This window comes from Staurois parvus, unplaced genomic scaffold, assembly GCF_062004578.1.
Source record: "Staurois parvus isolate SC_StPar_1 unplaced genomic scaffold, SC_StPar_1.0 ptg000503l, whole genome shotgun sequence".
In the NCBI taxonomy this organism is placed as follows: Eukaryota; Metazoa; Chordata; class Amphibia; order Anura; family Ranidae; genus Staurois; species Staurois parvus.
In genome coordinates, this window is record NW_028318299.1 from 1277175 (window position 1) to 1285015 (window position 7841).

General features: G+C 44.5%; 1 protein-coding gene across 1 annotated transcript in view; it reads left to right on the top strand.

Annotated features, from left to right (window-relative positions):
- LOC149451972 (uncharacterized) overlaps positions 1-7841 on the top strand; it is a 78635-nt gene that overhangs the window by 52358 nt on the left and 18436 nt on the right. The gene's annotated exons all lie outside the window — the stretch shown is intronic.

Sequence of the window (7841 nt, forward strand, 5' to 3'; positions counted from 1 at the left end):
CTTGGCACCCCTGAAGCATTTGTCAGATATTGAAGGTTTAGACCTGGCTAGGCGTTGGGGCACCATATACCAACGCATTAGTAGCTTAGAATTAGATCCAGTCGCAGCAATATTAATGGAGCAATGTGCAGTGGCGTGCCATATATGATGCCAGTCTGTATCTTCAAAAGAGAGAATATTTATTGTATCATGCATTTGTTCCTTTTAAACTCTTTTGACGTTCATCCATGAAATATCAGAGACATGTTTATGGAATGTAGCTGTCCCTATCAATAAGGAAATAAGATACCATGTTAACTGCAGAAAGTGTTATCTGTTTGTAGCGTCACCTTTGTATCAGGGCTCCACCTTCCCACTCTATAGACCTTGCACAGAATATAATCTGTGTGACAACCTTCACAGTGACAGAGAGACTCAATCTCTGCCCTAGATGTGTCTTCCTGGAGGACAAAGCCTAACATTGAAATTGTCCTATAAAACGAGAGCCCAGGATTTACCCAACTGGTGCTGATGATATCCTCTAGGACCTTCTACACAGAGAGACCAAATCAGACAGATTGTCAGAGAAAAATCTCAGGATCTCTAAAGAAGTACACAAGTCACTTTAAAACTCAGAAAGATTTCTGTTTGAAAAGTCTCAGTGGTAGAATTTAATGGCGTCACTAAGAAAAGCCAAGATGGAAGGTTCTCATGGTGAAGAGACACCAAAAGCAAAAGGGGTCAAAGGAGACAAGGGAGCTCATAAGAAAAAAGACAAACATCCCAAGTCTGCCAAAAATGATCAAAAGGTGACATCTCCACCCAAACCTGAGGAACTGAAAGGCAGCAAGACCCCTGAATTACAGGAGACGGGAGGTGAAGGAACATTACAACATACAAAGCCAGACAAGACACAAAGATCAGCAACTAAGTTTATCTTTCACCCTTATCTGTGGTTTTCCCCTTCTTGATAATGATGATAATAGTAATGCTTGTTATCTTGTCTCTGATAACACATTCCTTGCTCTGCCTCAGCTATACTTGGTGGGGGTATAATCAGGCAGACAGATAACCCTTCTCCCTTAACAACTCATTGATGCAGGCGCTAGGTCCTCTTTTCAACTTTTATTGTAGGGAAGTTAGAGTAAAACTACAAATGAAAGAAATAACATTCAATCAGTATATACAATCTACAAAACACACTAGTCTAGCTAGAAAGGGTTTTCAAACATATTGGCGATGTTTTCAACAGGCTGACAACAGAACTGCTGCTGAATACGTGTGGAGTCCTCTGGAAGAGATGTAAGATGGTAAGATGGCTGCTAGGAAATGTCTCTAAGACCTCATGGTGAAGCCCATAGGATAATGGGAAAACTACGGTGGCCTTTAAGCAACAAAATGTGTAACTACAGAAACTAATCTATAAAACTGTAATACAAAGGAGCCACTAGATGGCGATATTACACTTTACCTTACATTCCATAGCATAATAAACTAAGAATGGACATAACATAAAAATATGCTGAAGGTATGACAAATATCTTAAGGATTCCTCTGGAGTAAAAGGGTTGGAAAACCCTGCTGTGGATACATAGATGGAAAAATAGAGAGGAAAAGGAGGGAGAGATAGAAAAGATGAGAGAGGTAAAAGCAAGTGAAAGGTGAGAAAACAAGAGAAAGGAAATAGAGAAAAGTTGTGCTCTTGACTTAGAGGTCTGGATTCTGGGCTCAAATCCCACCTGGGACTTTATCTTCATGAAACTGTTCTACCCCTCTGTGTTTTGCCTGTTCCCAAAATTTACAGTTAGGCTAATGCCCCGTACACATGGTCAGAAAATGGGATGACAAAAATCGCTTTCGGAGGGATTGTACCATAATCTGATAGTTAGTACACAGCTTTCAACAGTCGATCACAACAGTCCATGTGACAATATCCACATTTTTCTCGTACGATAGCAGAGGGAACAATTTCCATTTAACCGCTTCCTGACTGCCGTATAAAAGAAATACTGCTACAGGGGTGCTACGTGATTTTGCATTTCTGGGTAGGGGGTGGCTGTCAATCACCGTGTCCTGGCCAGTGTTTACACACCGTCACCCGGTGATTTCTGAGGATCTTCGATGGGGAGGAGAACTGTTTTTTGTTTACAAACAGTCCTGCTCACTGTCAGCTCAGGCACACTGCACAGCACAGCCATCCAAAGCAGTGTGATTACAGTGAAGCACACCCCCCTGCCCCCTAGTAAGACACACACAGCAGACAGTTAACCCTTTCATCGCCCCTCATGTTAACCCCTTCCTGCCCAGTGTCATTAGTACAGTGTCAGTGCTTTTTTTTAGTGACACCAAGTCAGTTCCCTCCAGTGTCAGAATGCTTGTCGCAGTCCCGCTATAAGTCGCTGATTGCCGCCATTACTAGTAAAAATTAAAAAGAAAAAAGAAATCCCCGTATATATACCTCCATTTGTGGATGCTATAGCGTTCACGTAAACCAATTAATGTACACATATTGGGATATTTTTTAGCAAACACAAGGAGCAGGATACATTTTGGCCTACACTTATGACAAGGCAGAGTCAGGATACAAACCAGTTCACAGTGGGTTGTAGAGGTACAGGAATATTAGACAGAGGTAGAGTCAGGGTACAAAGCAGGGTCAGCTCACAGCCAGGCAGTGCATTACTAAATCAGGAAGCAGAATACAGAGTCCAAACACTAGTCAAGGTCACAACATGTAGACAGGAATCCAAAGACGGGTCAAAGGCAAGTCATGTGATACATAGGCAGGTCAGGCCATACATAGGCAAGTCAGGTGATACATAGGCAGGTCAGGTCATACTCTGGCAGGTCAGGTCATACATAGGCAAGTCAGGTCATACATAGGCAGGTCAGGTCATACATAAGCAGGTCAGATCATACATAGGCAGGTCAGGTGATACATAGGTAGGTCAGGTCATACATAGGTAGGTCAGGTCACAGGTAAATCAGGGACTAGCTGAAGACCACTCAACAATCCGTCCATGTCACACTGCAGTGTAAATAGGCTGTTTGGTGCCAATACCAGTGCTGAGCATGCACATGCGCCTACACTCACTCTGCTTAGTATGCACGCTAATATGTTTTCACATGCATGCTCATACAGGAAGACGCAGCCAGCTGACCCAACCAGCAAGTACCAATGAGAACCCCCATGTCATTGGACTGATTGGGAGAAGAAGTCGGTTTCTCAGTGTTCATTTGGACCCTTACACAAAAAGCCACTAGGGGTGGAGCGGTGTTCACCATGATGGCGCTTGTGGATGACTCCTAGGTCGGCGCGGTTAGAGAGTCAGCACCAAACCTCAAAATACACAAATTGTGGATCAATTCAGCCAGAAAGCTGTAATGGGTCTGGAAATGTAGCAGGATTATAGAGGAGCAATACAAACAATCCACTGATGATGTCTCCTCACAAAAGCTTTATTCAGCCACAAGCAACCTATAGAATGTCCCCACCCAGGGATCGCTCCTCCTCAACATTCTGCACCCCGACATGCCTACTCATGAAGATAGGACTCCCACAAGCAAGTGTTTTGGGTTAATTCATTGGCTCTGATGAAGAGGGGATCACCCTTGAAACACGTCAGTATTTTTGGAAGGTCTTCACGCACTTGGGATTCATCCAAGAGACCAGACGTTCTCACGCTCCTTATGGAGTTTGATATGCGTTTACATTTGTGCTGTTTGTGAGTATACATCTACTCCTTTTATCATTAATAAAACCACTATTGAGGTGATGCGCTAGGTTGTGGCGCACTCTGTTTTTTGTTTTTGCAATTCCCCAGAAAAGAAGATTGGAGCTCCATGTTGTTCATTGTAAATCCAGAATGATTTACTTTCACATATTTTGAAATAGAATAATAACATCCTCATATCATAAAAGCCAACACATTTCAGGAGGGCTTCAACATGCCCCTTCATCAGGGCTAAAGGAGGATTCATTTTTTAAAAGGTTCTATTTATTAAATGTGTGCAATAAATACAATTCATTTAACATTATGAATGAAACAAGAATGTAATATTGTGAAAAGGCAAAATATACGTTTTAACATTTTTATAGAGCTTTCCTACTATCCTGCTGTACACCGTGACACCAAAATATTTCTCCTGATTTTCACCAAATGTATGGCTGGTTCACGGTTCAGTATTTCGTCACTCTTTATTGTTTTAGAGACAAACAATAACTGTGGTCACCTTGTTGGAGGATCGCAGTGATCACATGACTATGGGCATCTTAGATTGGCTGCTAGCAGAGCATAGTCTCTGCAATTGTAGGATGTCAGCTCCAGCCTGGTGAGGGAGAGGAGTAAAGTGTATGAATAATAATAATAATAATAATCACCCGCACTCCCAGCATGGTACGATCCCAGCAAAGATGTAAATTCACAATGGGCTGATGTGGTGTGAGGATCTCAATGAATATACTGTACCGTACTGCACTTCATTTAATTTTCTATTTTATTTATTTTTAATAAAAATAATAAATAATAGTAATAAACTTAATGTAATTTTCTAAAGTATAATAAAAAACATGCACCTGCCAGCCCATGGGATCTGCACAATCTCATTGCTTATGTCTCACAATCTCATTGCTTATGTCTCACAATCTCATTGCTTGTGTATGTTGCACGTTGTTGCTTTTTGTTTACTTTGGTGTTGCCATCACTAAAACCACTTCCACCCAAAATAGCCCTTCTATCAAACAACCTTTAGCCCGGGTTCACAATGAAGCGGTATCTGTCCGAATTTCGTACCGCATCAGAATCGCACCCCGTTCATGCGAACTGCCGCAGGTGTGTATGTTAAGTTAACATCTCCCCAAATCAGTCCACAAACCGCAGTGCGATGTGCAGAATTGGATCGCATAGGTGTGATTCTAGTGTGGAACAAAAAAAAGGTCCTTTTTGGTGCTGCTGCAGTGCGATTAGATTTGCACAGGAAATATCATAAATGTCCATAGAATCAAAATATCAGTGAAAAAAAACCTAATGATGTCAATCCACCACCACAAAGTGCTCTCGCTTGCAGTAAAGTCGTTCACAAATGTCGTCACCGTCTTCTGTGAGTCCAAAACTCACCAAAACTAATGGCTGCCGCTACAACAGCATGACCGCCCGTGTATCTACACAGAAATTCCAAAGGTGCACGTGGCTGGCAAATGATTGTGTCCACAGGTACCACTCGGTCTGGTCAGGCCAGCAGCTCAAAGTCCACTTCCAGACAACATTCAGGTCTCCTCACCACTGAGAGCAAAACAGCCATCCTGTTAATTGAAATATTTTGTATGATTTATATTAATTTTGATGATTTTGTGAGAATTGTTGGTAATTTGTTGTTTTATTTCTGTTATATTAGTATTATTTTTATTATTATTATTCGGGTAATAATGACTTAACAGCCCTACACCGGGGACTCTACATTCCTAATCCTTATAGCTTGTGTTTAGTTTGTTACATAGTATCTCTATACAGTTGGGTGGCACAGTGGCTAGCATGTCTTCCCTGCAATAATTGGGTGATGGGTTCAATTCCCAACCATGGCGCCTCCTGCATGGAGTTTGCATGTTCTCCCTGTGTTCACGTGTGGGTGCTCCAGTTTCCTCCCACACTCCAAAGACATGCTGGTAGGTTAATTGGCTCCTGTCTAAATTGTCCTAGTTACATCCTTGGCCATGTGGGATCTCCTGCATGGAGGGGGTTGGGGAAAGACCTGGCAACCTACCCTGTAAAATAATTGCTAAGACGATTCATGGAAAAAGTCACTTACATATGACAATCCATGCAATCGCCAAGGGTCAGATACGACTGACTAGATAGATCTCTATACAGTAGGTAATGAGTTTAAAAACTTAAGCCGGCCATACGCGGGTCGGATGCCAAAAGGATTTTCTATAGAAAAAATTTTCTATGAATTTCCATTCTAATTTTGCATTAGAATGCAAGCCACAGAGTGAGTGAGCCACAGCAATAGCTGATTTTTTGAGCGACCATCAAATTTGAGTGATCGGGCTTGTTGGAAATTTACAAAAAAAAGAACGCACTTTTCATCAACGATGGGAGAATTGTGCGGGAAATGTAATCGAAATGAGCGTGAGCTGCGACCTGGAAAGAAAAGAAAATTCTTGGCCACGAAAATTCTTTTCTGTGGCAACACGAAGTGAAATTAAAGGCTTGGTTGGTGGAATTTTCAAATCAATGGTGGCGCCATCGGGTTACAAAATGCGTGAAATTTCTGATTTTCTAATAAAAATATGTTCCGAATTTGACCCGTGAATGGCCTGCATTACCTGATTGTGCAGATTATTTGAGAAACATTTGATACAAAGTATTTGTATGTTTCTTCTTGGCCTGATATTTGTCAGCTGGAAACTGTTGCCAATTCGATGATATAATGTCACAAATTTGTTTCTTTTCATTAACCTCTTCACGACGGCGGTCTCCCGGTGTCTGGGCCTGGATGCTGAGCTGCCGCACATTTGTGTGCAATTAACAAAAAACATATGTGCTAAGAGCATGCACCCTGCACCCTCCCAGCACACATGTCCAGTGCTCACGGAAAGGTCCCGGTCTGCTCTTTCAATCAGGACCTTTCCCGATCATGTGACCGCCATAATGACGTGTCACGGCGGTCACATGATCCCTAAACCCCGCCTGTCCCGCCTCCCAACTTCTGAAATTCTTAAAAGGCCAGGATGCGCCAGCGGGAAGGGGTTAAAGAAGTTTGTGCGGTGTCCTTGTCTTCTTTCTTTTTTAACCCCGGGTTCACACCCAAGCGTATTCCGCAGCATTTTACAGAAATGCACTACAGTCCATGGAACATGATTTCCTATGGGACACATTCACATCTCCGAGTTTTCACCCGGTGCAATTTTTGAACAGGATCAAGCTAGGTTCACATCTGTGCGGGTGGTGCCGCTGTGGGGCCCGCACAGAGGAATGCGGGACCCGCACAGATACCTGCAGCTGCACCACCCACACAGAGGAATGCGGGACCCGCACAGATACCTGCAGCTGCACCACCCACACAGAGGAATGCGGGACCTGCACAGATACCTGCAGCTGCACCACCCACACAGAGGAATGGGGGACCCGTACAGATACCTGCAGCTGCACCACCACACAGAGGAATGCGGGACCTGCACAGATACCTGCAACTGCACCACCACACAGAGGAATGCGGGACCCGCACAGATACCTGCAGCTGCACCACCACACAGAGGAATGCGGGACCCGCACAGATACCTGCAGCTGCACCACCACACAGAGGAATGCGGGACCCGCACAGATACCTGCAGCTGCACCACCACACAGAGGAATGCGGGACCTGCACAGATACCTGCAACTGCACCACCCGCACAGAGGAATGCGGGACCCGTACAGATACCTGCAGCTGCACCACCACACAGAGGAATGCGGGACCCGCACAGATACCTGCAGCTGCACCACCACACAGAGGAATGCGGGACCCGCACAGATACCTGCAGCTGCACCACCCACACAGAGGAATGCAGGACCCGTACAGATACCTGCAGCTGCACCACCCACACAGTGGAATGGGGGACCCGCACAGATACCTGCAGCTGCACCACCCACACAGAGGAATGCGGGACCCGCACAGATACCTGCAGCTGCACCACCACACAGAGGAATGCGGGACCCGCACAGATACCTGCAGCTGCACCACCCACACAGAGGAATGCGGGACCCGTACAGATACCTGCAGCTGCACCACCCACACAGAGGAATGGGGGACCCGCACAGATATCTGCAGCTGCACCACCCACACAGAGGAATGCGGGACCCGTACAGATACCTGCAGCTGCA